Source organism: Oncorhynchus mykiss, chromosome 17, assembly GCF_057628025.1.
Source record: "Oncorhynchus mykiss isolate SJ-2025 chromosome 17, ASM5762802v1, whole genome shotgun sequence".
NCBI lineage: Eukaryota > Metazoa > Chordata > Actinopteri > Salmoniformes > Salmonidae > Oncorhynchus > Oncorhynchus mykiss.
Window position 1 is genome coordinate 71,350,001 of NC_143038.1, and position 22,471 is coordinate 71,372,471.

The window sequence follows — 22,471 nt, forward strand, 5'->3', positions numbered from 1 at the left end:
CCTGTTAAGATGAGGTGCTGGCTAGCGGAGTAGAACACCTATTAAGACGAGGTGCTGGCTAGCGGAGTAGAACACCTGTTAAGACGAGGTGCTGGCTAGCGGAGTAGAACACCTGTTAAGACGAGGTGCTGGCTAGCGGAGTAGAACACCTGTTAAGACGAGGTGCTGGCTAGCGGAGTAGAACACCTATTTAGACGAGGTGCTGGCTAGCGGAGTAGAACACCTAGTAAGACGAGGTGCTGGCTAGCGGAGTAGAACACCTGTTAAGACGAGGTGCTGGCTAGCGGAGTAGAACACCTGTTAAGACGAGGTGCTGGCTAGCGGAGTAGAACACCTGTTAAGACGAGGTGCTGGCTAGCGGAGTAGAACACCTGTTAAGACGAGGTGCTGGCTAGCGGAGTAGAACACCTGTTAAGACGAGGTGCTGGCTAGCGGAGTAGAACACCTGTTAAGACGAGGTGCTGGCTAGCGGAGTAGAACACCTATTAAAACGAGGTGCTGGCTAGCGGAGTAGAACACCTGTTAAGACGAGGTGCTGGCTAGCGGAGTAGAACACCTATTTAGACGAGGTGCTGGCTAGCGGAGTAGAACACCTGTTAAGACGAGGTGCTGGCTAGCGGAGTAGAACACCTGTTAAGACAAGGTGCTGGCTAGCGGAGTAGAACACCTATTAAGACGAGGTGCTGGCTAGCGGAGTAGAACACCTATTAAGACGAGGTGCTGACTAGCGGAGTAGAACACCTATTATGACGAGGTGCTGGCTAGCGGAGTAGAACACCTATTAAGACGAGGTGCTGGCTAGCGGAGTAGAACACCTATTAAGACGAGGTGCTGGCTAGCGGAGTAGAACACCTATTATGACGAGGTGCTGGCTAGCGGAGTAGAACACCTATTAAGACGAGGTGCTGGCTAGCGGAGTAGAACACCTATTAAGACGAGGTGCTGGCTAGCGGAGTAGAACACCTATTTAGACGAGGTGCTGGCTAGCGGAGTAGAACACCTATTAAGACGAGGTGCTGGCTAGCGGAGTAGAACACCTATTAAGACGAGGTGCTGGCTAGCGGAGTAGAACACCTATTAAGACGAGGTGCTGGCTAGCGGAGTAGAACACCTGTTTAGACGAGGTGCTGGCTAGCGGAGTAGAACACCTATTAAGACGAGGTGCTGGCTAGCGGAGTAGAACACCTATTTAGACGAGGTGCTGGCTAGCGGAGTAGAACACCTATTAAGACGAGGTGCTGGCTAGCGGAGTAGAACACCTATTAAGACGAGGTGCTGGCTAGCGGAGTAGAACACCTATTAAGACGAGGTGCTGGCTAGCGGAGTAGAACACCTGTTAAGACGAGGTGCTGGCTAGCGGAGTAGAACACCTATTTAGACGAGGTGCTGGCTAGCGGAGTAGAACACCTGTTAAGACGAGGTGCTGGCTAGCGGAGTAGAACACCTGTTAAGACAAGGTGCTGGCTAGCGGAGTAGAACACCTATTAAGACGAGGTGCTGGCTAGCGGAGTAGAACACCTATTAAGACGAGGTGCTGACTAGCGGAGTAGAACACCTATTATGACGAGGTGCTGGCTAGCGGAGTAGAACACCTATTAAGACGAGGTGCTGGCTAGCGGAGTAGAACACCTATTAAGACGAGGTGCTGGCTAGCGGAGTAGAACACCTATTATGACGAGGTGCTGGCTAGCGGAGTAGAACACCTATTAAGACGAGGTGCTGGCTAGCGGAGTAGAACACCTATTAAGACGAGGTGCTGGCTAGCGGAGTAGAACACCTATTTAGACGAGGTGCTGGCTAGCGGAGTAGAACACCTATTAAGACGAGGTGCTGGCTAGCGGAGTAGAACACCTATTAAGACGAGGTGCTGGCTAGCGGAGTAGAACACCTATTAAGACGAGGTGCTGGCTAGCGGAGTAGAACACCTGTTTAGACGAGGTGCTGGCTAGCGGAGTAGAACACCTATTAAGACGAGGTGCTGGCTAGCGGAGTAGAACACCTATTTAGACGAGGTGCTGGCTAGCGGAGTAGAACACCTATTAAGACGAGGTGCTGGCTAGCGGAGTAGAACACCTATTAAGACGAGGTGCTGGCTAGCGGAGTAGAACACCTATTAAGACGAGGTGCTGGCTAGCGGAGTAGAACACCTGTTTAGACGAGGTGCTGGCTAGCGGAGTAGAACACCTATTAAGACGAGGTGCTGGCTAGCGGAGTAGAACACCTATTAAGACGAGGTGCTGGCTAGCGGAGTAGAACACCTATTATGACGAGGTGCTGGCTAGCGGAGTAGAACACCTATTAAGACGAGGTGCTGGCTAGCGGAGTAGAACACCTATTAAGACGAGGTGCTGGCTAGCGGAGTAGAACACCTATTATGACGAGGTGCTGGCTAGCGGAGTAGAACACCTATTAAGACGAGGTGCTGGCTAGCGGAGTAGAACACCTATTAAGACAAGGTGCTGGCTAGGGGAGTAGAACACCTATTAAGGCGAGGTGCTGGCTAGCGGAGTAGAACACCTATTAAGACGAGGTGCTGGCTAGCGGAGTAGAACACCTATTAAGACAAGGTGCTGGCTAGCGGAGTAGAACACCTATTAAGACAAGGTGCTGGCTAGCGGAGTAGAACACCTATTAAGACAAGGTGCTGGCTAGGGGAGTAGAACACCTATTAAGGCGAGGTGCTGGCTAGCGGAGTAGAACACCTATTAAGACGAGGTGCTGGCTAGCGGAGTAGAACACCTATTAAGACGAGGTGCTGGCTAGCAGAGTAGAACACTTGAAAATAAAAGAGAGCCCCACACTCTAGGAGCTCAGATGCAAAAATGTTATACCAACGTTTCGACAGCCAAGCTGTCTTCATCAGGGTATAATCACAAACACTGCGGGATGACTCGTTTATGTAGTGTCAAAAGACACAGGTGTCTGTAATCATGGCCAAGAGTGGTCTAATATCATTGGTTAATAATCAAATATTAAAATGTCATACAAAGAACAGCTTACAAACAACAAATGGATAGCATACGATCATAGATTAAGTTGACTACACAAGCTTACAAACAATTACAATGGCAAAGTCACAATAATCACAAGAATGGCTTCAGATCAAAGTTTACGTTGAGATCGAAGGGCGCAAGGGTCTTTAAATGAAAGATCCAGGCAGCCTCTCGTTTTAACAATAAATTATCAAGGTCACCCTCTCCTAGGGAGGGTGACATATTCGATGCCAATATAACGCAGAGACGAAATCGAGTGGCCTGCCTCCAAGAAGTGGGCCGCAACTGGATAAGTAAAGTTTTTACACCTAACGGTGCTACGATGCTCTGAGATATAATTCGCACTTTGTTTTACCTACATCATTTTTACCACAAGGACAAGTTATAAGATAAATAACTGCCTTAGTGGAGCACGTAATAACACCTTTGATCGATTTCCCTGTTTGTGGGTGTTTGAAGGATCTACATTTATAAGTGCCATTGCATTGAGCACAGCCATTATATTTGTAATTTCCATCCAGTAGGGGCGCAAATAGATTTTGTTGAGGAATATCTTGGGGTGGTAAATCAGAGTGTACCAATTGGTCTCTGAGATTTCTGCCCCACGAGAATACGACCAAGGGAAGGTCCGAAAACACATTACCGAGACTATCATGGGATTTTTAGGATGTGCCAATGTTTGTGAACAATTCCCTTAATTTGTTCAGAGCACTTTGAATAGCCGGTAGTTAGAACGCAAGAATGCGTATTTTTGCGAGACTGACCTTGAAAAATTTAATGTCTTGTTTTGTTTAGAATTTTCTCAATGGCAGAACTCTGACATTCCTGTCTTGCAGGAAATCACACACAGAACGAGCAGTATGGCTGGTGGAATTGTCATGCTGGAGGGTCATGTCAGGATGAGAATGCAGGAAGGGTACCACATGAGGAAGGATAATGTCTACCCTGTAACGCACATCGTTGAGATTGCCTGCAATGACAACAAGCTCAGTCCGATGATAATGTGACGCATTGAGGAGAGTGCACAGTTATGAACTTGAAATGCTATTCATAAACCAATTAGGCACATTTGGGCAGACTTGATACAAAGTTTTGAACAGAAATAAAATGGTTAATTGGATCAGTCTAAAACTTTGTGCATACACTGCTGCCATCTAGTGTCCAAAATCTAAACTGCACCTATGCTGGAATAATACATTATGGCCTTTTACTTGCATTTCAAAGATGATGTTACAAAAAAAATACAAAAAAGAATCGCATGTTTTTTTCTCTGTATTATCTTTTACCAGATGTAATGTGTTATATTCTCCTACATTCATTTCACATTTCCACAAACTTCAGTGTTTCCTTTTAAATGGTATCAAGAATATTCATATCCTTGCTTCAGGTCCTGAAATACAGGTATGTCATTTTAGGCAAAAATGGGGGGAAAAAAGGGGCGGATCCTTAAGACGTTTTAACTAAAGCTTTTAGTTAAGAAAGTCCAACACCAATAGATGAGCATCAGGCATTCAGCAAATGAGAGGGAGAGACGCAGACACAACACAACACAACACGACACACAATTCCCTTTAGGACCAGGTCCCTGCTGTAATTCTCTTTAGAGCCAGGTCCCTGCTGTAATTCTCTTTAGAGCCAGGTCCCTGCTGTAATTCTCTTTAGGACCAGGTCCCTGCTGTAATTCTCTTTAGAACCAGGTCTCTGCTGTAATTCTCTTTAGGACCAGGTCCCTGCTGTAATTCTCTTTAGAACCAGGTCCCTGCTGTAATTCTCTTTAGGACCAGGTCCCTGCTGTAATTCTCTTTAGGACCAGGTCCCTGCTGCAATTCTCTTTAGGACCAGGTCCCTGCTGTAATTCTCTTTAGAACCAGGTCTCTGCTGTAATTCTCTTTAGAACCAGGTCCCTGCTGCTGTAATTCTCTTTAGAACCAGGTCCCTGTTGCTGTAATTCTCTTTAGGACCAGGTCCCTGCTGTAATTCTCTTTAGAACCAGGTCCCTACTGTAATTCTCTTTAGGACCAGGTCTCTGCTGTAATTCTCTTTAGAACCAGGTCCCTGCTGTAATTCTCTTTAGAACCAGGTCCCTGCTGCTGTAATTCTCTTTAGAACCAGGTCCCTGCTGCTGCAATTCTCTTTAGAACCAGGTCCCTGCTGTAATTCTCTTTAGGACCAGGTCCCTGCTGTAATTCTCTTTAGGACAAGGTCTCTGCTGTAATTCTCTTTAGAACCAGGTCCCTGCTGTAATTCTCTTTAGAACCAGGTCCCTGCTGTAATTATCTTTAGGACCAGGTCCCTGCTGTAATTCTCTTTAGAACCAGGTCCCTGCTGTAATTCTCTTTAGAACCAGGTCCCTGCTGTAATTATCTTTAGGACCAGGTCCCTGCTGTAATTATCTTTAGGACCAGGTCCCTGCTGTAATTATCTTTAGGACCAGGTCCCTGCTGTAATTCTCTTTAGAACCAGGTCCCTGCTGTAATTCTCTTTAGGACCAGGTCCCTGCTGTAATTCTCTTTAGGACCAGGTCCCTGCTGCTGTAATTCTCTTTAGGACCAGGTCCCTGCTGTAATTCTCTTTAGGACCAGGTCCCTGCTATAATTCTCTTTAGGACCAGGTCCCTGCTGTAATTCTCTTTAGGACAAGGTCTCTGCTGTAATTCTCTTTAGGATCAGGTCCCTGCTGTAATTCTCTTTAGGACCAGGTCTCTGCTGTAATTCTCTTTAGAACCAGGTCCCTGCTGTAATTCTCTTTAGAACCAGGTCCCTGCTGCTGTAATTCTCTTTAGAACCAGGTCCCTGCTGCTGCAATTCTCTTTAGAACCAGGTCCCTGCTGTAATTCTCTTTAGAACCAGGTCCCTGCTGTAATTCTCTTTAGGACCAGGTCCCTGCTGTAATTCTCTTTAGGACCAGGTCCCTGCTGTAATTCTCTTTAGGACCAGGTCCCTGCTGCTGTAATTCTCTTTAGGACCAGGTCCCTGCTGTAATTCTCTTTAGAACCAGGTCCCTGCTGTAATTCTCTTTAGGACCAGGTCCCTGCTGTAATTCTCTTTAGGACCAGGTCCCTGCTGCTGTAATTCTCTTTAGGACCAGGTCCCTGCTGTAATTCTCTTTAGGACCAGGTCCCTGCTGTAATTCTCTTTAGGACCAGGTCCCTGCTGTAATTCTCTTTAGGACAAGGTCTCTGCTGTAATTCTCTTTAGGATCAGGTCCCTGCTGTAATTCTCTTTAGGACCAGGTCTCTGCTGTAATTCTCTTTAGAACCAGGTCCCTGCTGTAATTCTCTTTAGAACCAGGTCCCTGCTGCTGTAATTCTCTTTAGAACCAGGTCCCTGCTGCTGCAATTCTCTTTAGAACCAGGTCCCTGCTGTAATTCTCTTTAGAACCAGGTCCCTGCTGTAATTCTCTTTAGGACCAGGTCCCTGCTGTAATTCTCTTTAGGACCAGGTCCCTGCTGTAATTCTCTTTAGGACCAGGTCTCTGCTGTAATTCTCTGTAGGACCAGGTCCCTGCTGTAATTCTCTTTAGAACCAGGTCCCTGCTGTAATTCTCTTTAGGACCAGGTCCCTGCTGTAATTCTCTTTAGGACCAGGTCTCTGCTGTAATTCTCTTTAGGACCAGGTCTCTGCTGTAATTCTCTTTAGGACCAGGTCCCTGCTGCAATTCTCTTTAGGACCAGGTCCCTGCTGTAATTCTCTTTAGGACCAGGTCCCTGCTGTAATTCTCTTTGGAACCAGGTCCCTGCTGTAATTCTCTTTAGGACCAGGTCCCTGCTGTAATTCTCTTTAGGACCAGGTCCCTGCTGTAATTCTCTTTAGGACCAGGTCCCTGCTGTAATTCTCTTTAGGATCAGGTCCCTGCTGTAATTCTCTTTAGGACCAGGTCCCTGCTGTAATTCTCTTTAGAACCAGGTCCCTGCTGTAATTCTCTTTAGAACCAGGTCCCTGCTGTAATTATCTTTAGGACCAGGTCCCTGCTGTAATTCTCTTTAGAACCAGGTCCCTGCTGTAATTCTCTTTAGAACCAGGTCCCTGCTGTAATTATCTTTAGGACCAGGTCCCTGCTGTAATTATCTTTAGGACCAGGTCCCTGCTGTAATTATCTTTAGGACCAGGTCCCTGCTGTAATTCTCTTTAGAACCAGGTCCCTGCTGTAATTCTCTTTAGGACCAGGTCCCTGCTGTAATTCTCTTTAGGACCAGGTCCCTGCTGCTGTAATTCTCTTTAGGACCAGGTCCCTGCTGTAATTCTCTTTAGGACCAGGTCCCTGCTGTAATTCTCTTTAGGACCAGGTCCCTGCTGTAATTCTCTTTAGGACAAGGTCTCTGCTGTAATTCTCTTTAGGATCAGGTCCCTGCTGTAATTCTCTTTAGGACCAGGTCTCTGCTGTAATTCTCTTTAGAACCAAGTCCCTGCTGTAATTCTCTTTAGGACCAGGTCTCTGCTGTAATTCTCTTTAGAACCAGGTCCCTGCTGTAATTCTCTTTAGGACCAGGTCCCTGCTGTAATTCTCTTTAGGACCAGGTCCCTGCTGTAATTCTCTTTAGGACCAGGTCTCTGCTGTAATTCTCTTTAGAACCAAGTCCCTGCTGTAATTCTCTTTAGGACCAGGTCTCTGCTGTAATTCTCTTTAGAACCAGGTCCCTGCTGTAATTCTCTTTAGGACCAGGTCCCTGCTGTAATTCTCTTTAGGACCAGGTCCCTGCTGTAATTCTCTTTAGAACCAGGTCCCTGCTGTAATTCTCTTTAGGACCAGGTCCCTGCTGTAATTCTCTTTAGGACCAGGTCTCTGCTGTAATTCTCTTTAGGACCAGGTCCCTGCTGTAATTCTCTTTAGAACCAGGTCCCTGCTGTAATTCTCTTTAGGACCAGGTCCCTGCTGTAATTCTCTTTAGGACCAGGTCTCTGCTGTAATTCTCTTTAGAACCAAGTCCCTGCTGTAATTCTCTTTAGGACCAGGTCCCTGCTGTAATTCTCTTTAGAACCAGGTCCCTGCTGTAATTCTCTTTAGAACCAGGTCCCTGCTGTAATTCTCTTAAGGACCAGGTCCCTGCTGTAATTCTCTTTAGGACCAGGTCCCTGCTGTAATTCTCTTTAGGACCAGGTCCCTGCTGTAATTCTCTTTAGAACCAGGTCCCTGCTGTAATTCTCTTTAGAACCAGGTCCCTGCTGTAATTCTCTTAAGGACCAGGTCCCTGCTGTAATTCTCTTTAGGACCAGGTCCCTGCTGTAATTCTCTTTAGGACCAGGTCCCTGCTGTAATTCTCTTTAGAACCAGGTCCCTGCTGTAATTCTCTTTAGGACCAGGTCCCTGCTGTAATTCTCTTTAGGACCAGGTCCCTGCTGTAATTCTCTTTAGGACCAGGTCCCTGCTGTAATTCTCTTTAGAACCAGGTCCCTGCTGTAATTCTCTTTAGGACCAGGTCCCTGCTGTAATTCTCTTTAGGACCAGGTCCCTGCTGTAATTCTCTTTAGGACCAGGTCCCTGCTGTAATTCTCTTTAGGACCAGGTCCCTGCTGTAATTCTCTTTAGAACCAGGTCCCTGCTGTAATTCTCTGTAGGACCAGGTCCCTGCTGTAATTCTCTGTAGGACCAGGTCCCTGCTGTAATTCTCTTTAGAACCAGGTCCCTGCTGTAATTCTCTGTAGGACCAGGTCCCAGCTGTAATTCTCTTTAGAATCAGGTCCCTGCTGTAATTATCTTTAGGACCAGGTCCTTGCTGTAATTATCTTTAGGACCAGATCCCTGCTGTAATTCTCTTTAGAACCAGGTCCCTGCTGTAATTCTCTTTAGGACCAGGTCCCTGCTGTAATTCTCTTTAGGACCAGGTCCCTGCTGTAATTCTCTTTAGGACCAGGTCCCTGCTGTAATTCTCTTTAGGACCAGGTCCCTGCTGCTGTAATTCTCTTTAGAACCAGGTCCCTGCTGTAATTCTCTTTAGGACCAGGTCCCTGCTGTAATTCTCTTTAGGACCAGGTCCCTGCTGTAATTCTCTTTAGGACCAGGTCCCTGCTGTAATTCTCTTTAGGACCAGGTCCCTGCTGTAATTCTATTTAGGACCAGGTCCCTGCTGTAATTCTCTTTAGGACCAGGTCCCTGCTGTAATTCTCTTTAGGACCAGGTCCCTGCTGTAATTATCTTTAGGACCAGGTCCCTGCTGTAATTCTCTTTAGGACCAGGTCCCTGCTGTAATTCTCTTTAGAACCAGGTCCCAGCTGTAATTATCTTTAGGACCAGGTCCCTGCTGTAATTATCTTTAGGACCAGGTCCCTGCTGTAATTATCTTTAGGACCAGGTCCCTGCTGTAATTCTCTTTAGGACCAGGTCCCTGCTGTAATTCTCTTTAGGACCAGGTCCCTGCTGTAATTCTCTTTAGGACCAGGTCCCTGCTGTAATTCTCTTTAGGACCAGGTCCCTGCTGTAATTATCTTTAGGACCAGGTCCCTGCTGTAATTATCTTTAGGACCAGGTCCCTGCTGTAATTCTCTTTAGGACCAGGTCCCTGCTGTAATTCTCTTTAGGACCAGGTCCCTGCTGTAATTCTCTTTAGGACCAGGTCCCTGCTGTAATTCTCTTTAGAACCAGGTCCCTGCTGTAATTCTCTTTAGGACCAGGTCCCTGCTGTAATTCTCTTTAGGACCAGGTCCCTGCTGTAATTCTCTTTAGGACCAGGTCCCTGCTGTAATTCTCTTTAGGACCAGGTCCCTGCTGTAATTCTCTTGAGGACCAGGTCCCTGCTGTAATTCTCTTTAGGACCAGGTCCCTGCTGTAATTCTCTTTAGGACCAGGTCCCTGCTGTAATTCTCTTTAGGACCAGGTCCCTGCTTTAATTCTCTTTAGGACCAGGTCCCTGCTGTAATTCTCTTTAGAGCCAGGTCCCTGCTGTAATTCTCTTTAGAACCAGGTCCCTGCTGTAATTCTCTTTAGGACCAGGTCCCTGCTGTAATTCTCTTTAGAACCAGGTCCCTGCTGTAATTCTCTTTAGGACCAGGTCCCTGCTGTAATTCTCTTTAGGACCAGGTCTCTGCTGTAATTCTCTTTAGAACCAGGTCTCTGCTGTAATTCTCTTTAGAACCAGGTCCCTGCTGTAATTCTCTTTAGGACCAGGTCCCTGCTGTAATTATCTTTAGGACCAGGTCCCTGCTGTAATTCTCTTTAGGACCAGGTCCCTGCTGTAATTCTCTTTAGGACCAGGTCCCTGCTGTAATTCTCTTTAGGACCAGGTCCCTGCTGTAATTCTCTTTAGGACCAGGTCCCTGCTGTAATTCTCTTTAGGACCAGGTCCCTGCTGTAATTCTCTTTAGGACCAGGTCTCTGCTGTAATTCTCTTTAGGACCAGGTCCCTGCTGTAATTCTCTTTAGGACCAGGTCCCTGCTGTAATTCTCTTGAGGACCAGGTCCCTGCTGTAATTCTCTTTAGGACCAGGTCCCTGCTGTAATTCTCTTTAGGACCAGGTCCCTGCTGTAATTCTCTTTAGGACCAGGTCCCTGCTTTAATTCTCTTTAGGACCAGGTCCCTGCTGTAATTCTCTTTAGAGCCAGGTCCCTGCTGTAATTCTCTTTAGAACCAGGTCCCTGCTGTAATTCTCTTTAGGACCAGGTCCCTGCTGTAATTCTCTTTAGAACCAGGTCCCTGCTGTAATTCTCTTTAGGACCAGGTCCCTGCTGTAATTCTCTTTAGGACCAGGTCTCTGCTGTAATTCTCTTTAGAACCAGGTCTCTGCTGTAATTCTCTTTAGAACCAGGTCCCTGCTGTAATTCTCTTTAGGACCAGGTCCCTGCTGTAATTATCTTTAGGACCAGGTCCCTGCTGTAATTCTCTTTAGGACCAGGTCCCTGCTGTAATTCTCTTTAGGACCAGGTCCCTGCTGTAATTCTCTTTAGGACCAGGTCCCTGCTGTAATTCTCTTTAGGACCAGGTCCCTGCTGTAATTCTCTTTAGGACCAGGTCCCTGCTGTAATTCTCTTTAGGACCAGGTCTCTGCTGTAATTCTCTTTAGGACCAGGTCCCTGCTGTAATTCTCTTTAGGACCAGGTCCCTGCTGTAATTCTCTTTAGGACCAGGTCCCTGCTGTAATTCTCTTTAGGACCAGGTCCCTGCTGTAATTCTCTTTAGGACCAGGTCCCTGCTGTAATTCTCTTTAGGACCAGGTCCCTGCTGTAATTCTCTTTAGGACCAGGTCCCTGCTGTAATTCTCTTTAGGACCAGGTCCCTGCTGTAATTCTCTTTAGGACCAGGTCCCTGCTGTAATTCTCTTTAGGACCAGGTCCCTGCTGTAATTCTCTTTAGGACCAGGTCCCTGCTGTAATTCTTGTTAGGACCAGGTCCCTGCTGTAATTCTCTTGAGGACCAGGTCCCTGCTGTAATTCTCTTGAGGACCAGGTCCCTGCTGTAATTCTCTTTAGGACCAGGTCCCTGCTGTAATTCTCTTTAGGACCAGGTCCCTGCTGTAATTCTCTTTAGGACCAGGTCCCTGCTGTAATTCTCTTTAGGACCAGGTCCCTGCTGTAATTCTCTTTAGAACCAGGTCCCAGCTGTAATTATCTTTAGGACCAGGTCCCTGCTGTAATTATCTTTAGGACCAGGTCCCTGCTGTAATTCTCTTTAGGACCAGGTCCCTGCTGTAATTCTCTTTAGGACCAGGTCCCTGCTGTAATTCTCTTTAGGACCAGGTCCCTGCTGTAATTCTCTTTAGGACCAGGTCCCTGCTGTAATTATCTTTAGGACCAGGTCCCTGCTGTAATTATCTTTAGGACCAGGTCCCTGCTGTAATTCTCTTTAGGACCAGGTCCCTGCTGTAATTCTCTTTAGGACCAGGTCCCTGCTGTAATTATCTTTAGAACCAGGTCCCTGCTGTAATTCTCTTTAGGACCAGGTCCCTGCTGTAATTCTCTTTAGGACCAGGTCCCTGCTGTAATTCTCTTTAGGACCAGGTCCCTGCTGTAATTCTCTTTAGAACCAGGTCCCTGCTGTAATTCTCTTTAGGACCAGGTCCCTGCTGTAATTCTCTTTAGAACCAGGTCCCTGCTGTAATTCTCTTTAGGACCAGGTCCCTGCTGTAATTCTCTTTAGGACCAGGTCCCTGCTGTAATTCTCTTTAGGACCAGGTCCCTGCTGTAATTCTCTTTAGGACCAGGTCCCTGCTGTAATTCTCTTTAGGACCAGGTCCCTGCTGTAATTCTCTTTAGGACCAGGTCCCTGCTGTAATTCTCTTTAGGACCAGGTCTCTGCTGTAATTCTCTTTAGAACCAGGTCTCTGCTGTAATTCTCTTTAGAACCAGGTCCCTGCTGTAATTCTCTTTAGAACCAGGTCCCTGCTGTAATTATCTTTAGAACCAGGTCCCTGCTGTAATTCTCTTTAGGACCAGGTCCCTGCTGTAATTCTCTTTAGGACCAGGTCCCTGCTGTAATTCTCTTTAGGACCAGGTCCCTGCTGTAATTATCTTTAGGACCAGGTCCCTGCTGTAATTATCTTTAGGACCAGGTCCCTGCTGTAATTATCTTTAGGACCAGGTCCCTGCTGTAATTATCTTTAGGACCAGGTCCCTGCTGTTACTCCCTGAATGGAATATAGCTGTAAGGCATAGTAAACGTTGCTGCAGAGTATTTTCAGCATGATTTGCATGATCACCTTTTGCATCACAGAGCAGAGGTGTGATAAAGGTTATGTGGTCATAAAGAGGGAGACATTAACCAGTCAAACTGTTTTAGAGGAATTGAGGTGTGATAATGGGGGTGGCAGGTGGCCTAGTTGTTAAAAGTCCCAGCTCAAATGGGAAAAAATGTGTGTGGAGTGAGCCAGAAACCTGGAGAGTTAGTGGCATCATTCTAGATACCCTCACCATTCTTTCGTGTCCTTGAGCAAGACATTTAACCCCCTACGGCATCATTACGTTCTACAATAGCTCCAGGGGCACTGTACTGCCCCTGACCCATTGCTTCCATCCCCATGTGTGAGTGACCGTCTCAGGGGGCTTAGGTTGTGAGCAAAAAGGCAAATTCCATTCTCTGTCAGTTAATGGACAATAAAGTACATCTTTATCTTATACAGGATGAGAAATAAAAGAAACCAAATGCTGATTAGTTGGACCAACTTCTATAGGCACTTGTGTAGTTTTGTGAAAACTGGATAAATTAAAGCAAAATGGCAGAAATTCTATCTACAATAGAAAGACAGGAGGCGGCCATATTGCCTAGGGCCTACCAGCCAAATATATACTAGGAGGCGGCCATATTGCCTAGGGCCTACCAGCCAGATCTATATCAGGAGGCACTGCCATATTTCCTAGGGCCTACCAGCCAGATCTATATGAGGAGGCACTGCCATATTGTCTAGGGCCTACCAGCCAGATCTAAATCAGGAGGCGGCCATATTGCCTAGGGCCTACCAGCCAGATATATATGAGGAGGCGGCCATATTGCCTAGTGCCTACCAGCCAGATATATACCAGGAGGCGGCCATATTGCCTATGGCCTACCAGCCAGATCTATATCAGGAGGCACTGCCATATTGCCTAGGGCCTACCAGCCAGATATATATGGGGAGGCACTGCCATATTGCCTAGGGCCTACCAGCCAGATCTATATTAGGAGGCACTGCCATATTGCATAGGGCCTACCAGCCAGATCTATATGAGGAGGCACTGCCATATTGCCTAGGGCCTACCAGCCAGATCTATATCAGGAGGCACTGCCATATTGCATAGGGCCTACCAGCCAGATCTATATGAGGAGGCACTGCCATATTGCCTAGGGCCTACCAGCCAGATCTATATGAGGAGGCACTGCCATTTTGCCTAGGGCCTACCAGCCAGATATATATCAGGAGGCACTGCCATATTGCCTAGGGCCTACCAGCCAGATATATATGAGGAGGCACTGCCATATTGCCTAGGGCCTACCAGCCAGATATATATCAGGAGGCACTGCCATATTGCCTAGGGCCTACCAGCCAGATCTATATGAGGAGGGACTGCCATATTGCCTAGGGCCTACCAGCCAGATCTATATGAGGAGGGACTGCCATATTGCCTAGGGCCTACCAGCCAGATATATATCAGGAGGCACTGCCATATTGCCTAGGGCCTACCAGCCAGATCTTTCAGATCTAGTGCCTGTAGAGAAGGGATCGTCAATTGGTGAACTGCAGCCAAATTTATTTGGCCCCCCCAAAGTGAAACGTTTATTTTGTTTTTGTACATCGTACTGTAAAATCACTATTAATTCAGCTCAAAATTATTTTCATTTGGGGAAATCTATTCCCATGTATTTCCTCTCATAAATAGAGAGATGTGATCATGTACCAATGTAATCAAGGTTCGAAATGATTTTGCTTTTGTCAGATACTATGTCTGTTTGGGATTCTTGCATTAATTTGTAGAGTAGAAATGATTTATAATTTATTTATAAGTGTTCTGGCCACCCTAACCATCGTCCCACGGCTGAATCTATTTGATGATCCCTGCTGTAGCGGGTAATGGGTCTCGGTCTAGGGCTTGTTTCTGGACAGGGCCTAAGAATGTTTTTAAATGTCAATTCTTTCAGCTCTTAGTACCTACCATAGAGGAGTGTGGTCCCAGTTTAAGGGTAGTTTATGGACAGGGCCTAAGAATGTCCTCCAATGTCAAATCTTTCTTCCCAGCGTTTCCATGGGGAACCTTGTAGGAGTTAATGGTCCATCTGTCCAGATATACGGGGAAAGCCAACCATCTGACAACCTGTGTGTGTGTGTCTGTGTGTGTGTGTGTGTGTGTGTGTGTGTGTGTGTGTGTGTGTGTGAAGATAACAGTTCTTTGGAAGCAGGATTAGGCTCCACAGTTAAATCAATGGGAGGGTTAGTGGGGACAGCTTAGCAACAAAATGAGGTCAAGGGCCACATTGAGCTCCTGAAACCTGTAGATAGAGGTACTACCTGGCTGTAGATAGAGGTACTACCTGGCTGTAGATAGAGGTACTACCTGGCTGTAGATAGAGGTACTATCTGGCTGTAGATAGAGGTACTACCTGGCTGTAGATAGAGGTACTACCTGGCTGTAGATAGAGGTACTACCTGGCTGTAGATAGAGGCACTACCTGGCTGTAGATAGAGATACTACCTGGCTGTAGAGAGAGCAGAGTCTGTCTATTCATCTCTCTGCCAGGTGCTTAGCCTGTGGAATTGGCACACCAAAGCCTTTTCTCTCTCTGTCTCTTTCGCTCTCTCCCCCTCTTGGTTTCTGACTAGTGTAAGAGGCCAATCAGCATGCATGTCTTGGCAGAACCAGATCCCACAGCCAAACCTATCCCAGTGCCCAATGCCATTATGCCAGTCTCTGGCTTCACACTGTTATCACAATGAAATATTAAACAGTGTTCTGCTCGCCAAGCCAGGCACCAGAAACATAACTGATAAACAGCTGTGTAACAGGGTCAAAGGTCTCTAGCCACCTGAAGACTAATTACATAGAGACTGGACTAGGAGTGAAGGCACAGAGACTGAAGAATAACTACATAGAGACTGGACTAGTAGTGAAGGTCTAGAGACTGAAGAATAACTACATAGAGACTGGACTAGTAGTGAAGGTCTAGAGACTGAAGAATAACTACATAGAGACTGGACTAGTAGTGAAGGTCTAGAGACTGAAGAATAACTACATAGAGACTGGACAAGTAGTGAAGGTCTAGAGACTGAAGAATAACTACATAGAGACTGGACTAGTAGTGAAGGTCTAGAGACTGAAGAATAACTACATAGAGACTGGACTAGTAGTGAAGGTCTAGAGACTGAAGAATAACTACATAGAGACTGGACTAGTAGTGAAGGTCTAGAGACTGAAGAATAACTACATAGAGACTGGACTAGTAGTGAAGGTCTAGAGACTGAAGAATAACTACATAGAGACTGGACTAGTAGTGAAGGTCTAGAGACTGAAGAATAACTACATAGAGACTGGACTAGGAGTGAAGGTCTAGAGACTGAAGAATAACTACATAGAGACTGGACTAGTAGTGAAGGTCTAGAGACTGAAGAATAACTACATAGAGACTGGACTAGGAGTGAAGGTCTAGAGACTGAAGAATAACTACATAGAGACTGGACTAGGAGTGAAGGTCTAGAGACTGAAGAATAACTACATAGAGACTGGACTAGTAGTGAAGGTCTAGAGACTGAAGAATAACTACATAGAGACTGGACTAGTAGTGAAGGTCTAGAGACTGAAGAATAACTACATAGAGACTGGACTAGGAGTGAAGGTCTAGAGACTGAAGAATAACTACATAGAGACTGGACTAGGAGTGAAGGTCTAGAGACTGAAGAATAACTACATAGAGACTGGACTAGGAGTGAAGGTCTAGAGACTGAAGACTAATTAATTGCCCCTCTCTCTCTCTCTCTCTCTCTCCCTCCCTCCCTCCCTCCCTCCCTCCCTCCCTCCCTCCCTCCAATTCAAGGGGCTTTATTGGCATGGGAAACATATGTTAACATTGCCAAAGCAAGTGAAGTAGATGATAAACAATAAAAATGAACAGTAAACATTACACTAACAGAAGTTCCAAAATAATAAAGACATTTCAAATGTCATATTATATATATATACGGTGTTGTAGTGATGTGCAAATAGTTAAAGTATAAAAGGGAAAATAAATATTCACCTTTATTTAACCAGGTAGGCCAGTTGAGAACACCTTTATTTAACCAGGTAGGCTAGTTGATAACACCTTTATTTAACCAGGTAGGCTAGTTGAGAACAAGTTCTCATTTGCAACTGCGACCTGGCCAAGATAAAGCATAGCAGTTCAACACATACAACAACACATGGAGTAAAACAAACCTACAGTCAATAATACAGTAGAAAACAAATATATATATACAATGCCTACAGTTTTTTTGTTCTTCACTGGTTGCTGATTTCTTGTGGCAACAGGTCACACATCTTCCTGCTGTGACGGCACACTGTGAAATTTCACCCAGTAGATATGGGAGTTTATCAAAATTGGATTTGTTTTCTAATTCTTTGTGGATCTGTGTAATCTGAGGGAAATATGTCTCTCTAATATGGTCATACATTGGGCAGGAGGTTAGGAAGTGCAGCTCAGTTTCCACCTCATTTTGTGGGCAGTGAGCACATAGCCTGTCTTCTCTTGAGAGCCATGTCTGCCTACGGCGGCCTTTCTCAATAGCAAGGCTATGCTCACTGAGTCTGTACATAGTCAAAGCTTTCCTTAAGTTTGGGTCAGTCACAGTGGTCAGGTATTCTGCCGCTGTGTACTCTCTGTTTAGGGCCAAATAGCATTCTAGTTTGCTCTGTTTTTTTGTTAATTCTTTCCAATGTGTCAAGTAATCATTTTTTTGTTTTCTCATGATTTGGTTGGGTCTAATTGTGCTGTTGTCCTGGGGCTCTGTGGGGTGTGTTTGTGTTTGTGAACAGAGCCCCAGGACCAGCTTGCTTAGGTGACTCTTCTCCAGGTTCATCTCTCTGTAGGTGATGGCTTTGTTATGGAAGGTTTGGGAATCGCTTCCTTTTAGGTGGTTGTAGAATTAAACGGCTCTTTTCTGGATTTTGATCCGCCTAATTCTGCCCTGCGTGCATTATTTTGGTGTTTTTTATTTAGTGTTTCTCTCACTCTTCTCTCTCTACACCCCAACATCATGACTTCTGAGAGCCTATCCCCCCATCAGGATATCCCAATACTATCCCATCACTGGCGGCAGGGTAGCCTAGTGGTAGCCCAGTAACTGAAAGGTTGCAAGTTCAAATCCCCGAGCTGACAAGGTACAAATCTGTCGTTCTGCCCCTGAACAGGCATTTAACCCACTGTTCCTAGGCCGTCATTGAAAATAAGAATTTGTTCTTAACTGACTTGCCTAGTTAAATAAAGGTTAAATTAAATAAAATAAAACACGTCCCAATGAAATATATAAAACAGTGTTCTTCCAGGCATCAGCAACAGAAGGATAAACAGCTATACTCCACCTGAAGCACCTGAGGCCCTACTAGAGAGAGACTGGATAAGCAGTGAAGGCCTCCTATTAATCTCTCTGCCAGACAGGTCCCTGGAGTTGGCATTTTACACAGCAGAGCCTTCTCTCTCTCACTCCTCTCTGACTTTCACCCCCCCCCCTCTCTACCCCTCTCTCTCTCCCTGTTGCTCTTTCCCCCTCTCTCTCTCACTCTGTTTCTCTCTCCCCTCTGTTTCTCTCTCCCCTCTGTTTCTCCAACCCCCTCTCTCCCCTCTGTTTCTCTCTCCCCTCTGTTTCTCTTCCCCCCCTCTCTCACTCTGTTTCTCTCTCCCCTCTCTCTCTCCCCCCTGTTTCTCTCTTTCTGTGTCTCCCTCTCTTGGCATGCATGTTTTGGCAGACCCAGCTCCCAAAGCCAAACCTATCCCAGTGCCCAATGCCATTATGCCAGTCTCTGGCTTCACACTGTCATCCCAATGAAATATTAAACAGTGTTCTGTTCGCCATGCCAGGCACCATCAGCAGCAGGAGAAACAGCAACAACTATATCCAGAACTAGACCTGACACTTTTCACCTCGCTTAGAATTAGCTTGAGTGTCTGTCTTTCAAAAGGCAATAGGGAACAATGAGTAGATTGCTATTGAACGCTGCGCCACATTTGAATATTACTTAGGAATACAGAGATGGTTTTGTTGAATAATACAAAACATTTTATTTCATTGTTTTATACTACAGTAGACATTCTATAAGAGGTCCTTATATATTTATGAATGCTTCTCTTATAGTTATAGCCATCTAATGTGAAGTGCAGATAAGCCTCGTATAGTAACAGCCATCTAATGTGAAATGCAGAGATGCCTCGTATAGTTACAGCCGTCTAATGTGAAGTGCAGAGGCCTGTTATAGTTACAGCTGTCTAAAAGTGGTGGGCCAACATCCAAACTGAGATGTCTGCCAGACTCTCAGAGACGCGTGTCACCACCTGGGTGTCAGAAGGGGAGGAAGGAGAAGAGTTGATGAGTGTCATCCTCATAGCAGTGATAGGACAGACCATGTGAGGATATGACGGAGCCGAGTGACTTGGTATATAGAGAGAAGAGGAGAGGGCCTAGAACCGAGCCCTGGGGGACACCTGTAGTAAGAATACGTGGTTCAGACCCAGACCTTCTCCACGTCACCTGGTAGGATGTCATCCAGGAGTGTGCCGAGCCTGAGACACTCAGCTCTGAGAGGGTGGAGAGGAGGATCTGATGGTTCACGGTGTTGAAGGTAATGGATAGATCTATGAGGATGAGAACAGAGCAGAGAGAGTCAGCTTTGGCAGTGAGGAGAGCCTTTGTGACACAGAGGAGAGCAGTCTCAGTTGAGTGACCCGTCTTGAAGCCTGACTAGTTAGGGTTAAGAAGATGGTTCTGAGAGAGATAACGAGAGAGTTGATCAGAGACAGCACGTTCTGTGTTTTGGAAAGAAAAGAAAGAACGGATACCGGTCTGTAGTTTTTTTTTTTTTTTACATCAGAGAGGTTGAGTGTTGGTTTTCTTTAGGAGAGTAGCGTCTCACAAGTGGGCAGGTAATCGGGCTGCCGGACATCACTAGCCGCAGGATTTCATCTGGAGAGTGAGGGGAGAAAAAGGTCAGGTTGTATAGTAGTTCTGTGTGACTGGGACCAGTTCTGTTAGCACACAGTGAGTTTCTCAGCCATGGAGCGGGAGGGAAAGTCAAAAAAAGGAGACAGGAGACAGTGAGAGTCAAAGGATGACAGTGAGACAGTGAGAGTCAAAGGATGACAGTGAGACAGTGAGAGTCAAAGGATGTAGAAAGGGAGGAGAGTAGGGAGACAGGAGGAAGATAGGAAAGGAAAGAAAAGGATAGGAAAGAAGGGAGAGAGTAGTGGGATGACCAGCTGGGTAGGGGCTGAGTGGGTAGGGTTGGAGGAGAGATGGAGAGAAAAGGAAACAAAGTAGTGATCAGAGACATGGACGGGGCTTGTAGTGAGATTAGTAGGCGAACAGCCTCTAGTGAAGATGAGGTCAAGTGCATTGCCTGCCCTGTGGGTGGAAGGTGACTGGGAAAGGGTGAGGTCAAAGAGAAAAGGACTGGAAAGAAAGCGGTGGAAAGAAATGAATTGAAGCCGGGCGTTCGGGAGGTTGAAGTCGCCCAGTACGATAAGTGGTCAGCCATCGTCAGGAAATTAGCTTATCAAGGTGTCAATCTCATTGAGGAACTCTCCAAGGGCACCTGGTGGATGATAGAAGACAACAATGTTAAACTTGAGTGGACAAGTGTGGGTGACAGGAAGGAAGGAATTCAAATGAGGAGATGGACAGGTGGGGGGAGATGGACAGGTGGGAGAGGAGATGGACAGGTGGTGAGGAGATGGACAGGTGGGAGAGGAGATGGACAGGTGGGAGAGGAGACGGACAAGTGGAGAGAAGATGTACAGGATGGAGAGGAGATGGACAGGTGAGAGAGGAGATGGACAGGAGGGAGAGGAGATGGACAGGTGGGAGAAGAGATGGACAGGTGATAGGGGAGATGGACAGGGGAGAGGGGAGATGGACAGGAGGGAAAGGAGATGAACAGGTAGGAGAGGAGATGGACAGGTGGATGAGGAGATGGACAGGTGGGAGAGGAGATGGACAGGTGAGAGGGGAGATGGACAGGTAGGAGAGGAGATGGACAGGTAAGAGGGGAGATGGACAGGAGGGAGAGGAGATGGACAGGTAGGAGAGGAGATGGACAGGTGGAGAGGAGATGGACAGGTGGGCGAGGAGATGGACAGGTGGGAGGGGAGATGGACAGGTGATAGGGGAGATGGACAGGACGGAGGGGAGATGGACAGGTGATAGGGGAGATGGACAGGTGGGAGAGGAGATGGACATGTGGGAGGGGATTTGGAAAGGTGGGGAGGAGATGTACAGGTGGGAGAGGAGATGGACAGGTGGGAGAGGGGATGGACAGGTAGGAGGGGAGATGGACAGGTGATAGGGGAGATGGACAGGACGGAGGGGAGATGGACAGGTGATAGGGGAGATGGACAGGTGGGAGAGGAGATGGACACGTGGAAGGGGAGATGGACAGGATGAGAGGAGATGGACAGGTGGGAGAGGAGATGGACAGGTGAGAGGGGAGATGGGCAGGAGGGAGAGGAGATGGACAGGTGAGAGAGGAGATGGACAGGTGGGAGGGGAGATGGACAGGTGGGAGAGGAGATGGACAGGAGGGAGAGGAGATGGACAGGTGAGAGGGGAGATGGACAGGAGGGAGAGGAGATGGACAGGAGGGAGAGGAGATGGACAGGTGGAGAGGAGATGGACAGGTGGGAGAGGAGATGGACAGGTGAGAGGGGAGATGGGCAGGAGGGAGAGGAGATGGACAGGTGAGAGAGGAGATGGACAGGTGGGAGGGGAGATGGACAGGTGGGAGAGGAGATGGACAGGAGGGAGAGGAGATGGACAGGAGGGAGAGGAGATGGACAGGTGAGAGGGGAGATGGACAGGAGGGAGAGGAGATGGACAGGAGGGAGAGGAGCTGGACAGGTGAGAGGGGAGATGGACAGGAGGGAGAGGAGATGGACAGGTGGGAGGGGGAGAAGAGAAAATGTCCACGTAGGAGAGATGGTTAGCCCTGTGCCACCAGATGCTGTCGGACTATGAGAGAACACATAGTCCATTGTTATATAGTCCGAAAAGTTTTTGCATGTCAGCAATCACATTTTCAAGTTTGTAACTTTCAAAATACAGAAATCTGAATACTTGACTGCTGACATTGAAACCAGTTTGTGACTATATCAACAATGGACTAATGAAACAAATACCAAAATATAGTTTTTGGGTGGAGTTTTCCTGAATGTTACCAACATTCAGTCATAGCCTTCAATTCACAATAAATTATATATACTGTATATTATAAACTGCGTGGTTTGAACCCTGAATGCTGATTGGCTAACACCCGTGGTATATCAGACGGGTATGACAAAACATTTGTTTACGTTGGTAACCAGTTTATAATAGCAATAAGGCACCTCTGGGGTTTGCGGTATATGACCAATATACCACGTCTAAGGGCTGCATCTGTAGTACATAAGAACAGCCCTTAGCCGTGGTATATTGGCCATACACCACACCCTTACCACACCCTTATTGCTTAAATAGACTGTGACATGCAGTCAATCCTATAGCAAATGGGGATTATATATGCATTATGAGCAATTTCATGGGTGAGTACTCTTATCCTCATGGTAGTAGGTTCCTCATACTGCTTTGACAGTATTGCAGTAGGCTATTTGGCTAAACTTCTACAGTCATTGGTGAATAGGCAACTATAATATTTTTTAACTGTTACCAATACTCTTTCTAGTAATCAATCTGGCTTCAGACCTAAACATAGTACTATTACGGCCAACGTGCGTGTTGTAAATGATATTACTAACGCCCTAGACAATAGAAAGCACTGTGCCGCCTTGTTCATAGATTTAACGAAAGCTTTTGACACTGTAGACCATGCAATACTTTTGGGTAAGTTGTCGTCAATAGGACTGGGAT

At 46.5% G+C, this 22,471-nt stretch overlaps 1 long non-coding RNA gene across 1 annotated transcript in view; it reads right to left on the reverse strand.

The window, feature by feature from the left end:
* LOC149976493 (uncharacterized) overlaps positions 1-22,471 on the reverse strand; it is a 75,417-nt gene that overhangs the window by 24,354 nt on the left and 28,592 nt on the right. The window contains exon 2 of the long non-coding RNA XR_016488102.1: positions 19,106-19,209. This is a non-coding gene — a long non-coding RNA (uncharacterized LOC149976493). The remainder of the gene's footprint in view (positions 1-19,105; positions 19,210-22,471) is intronic.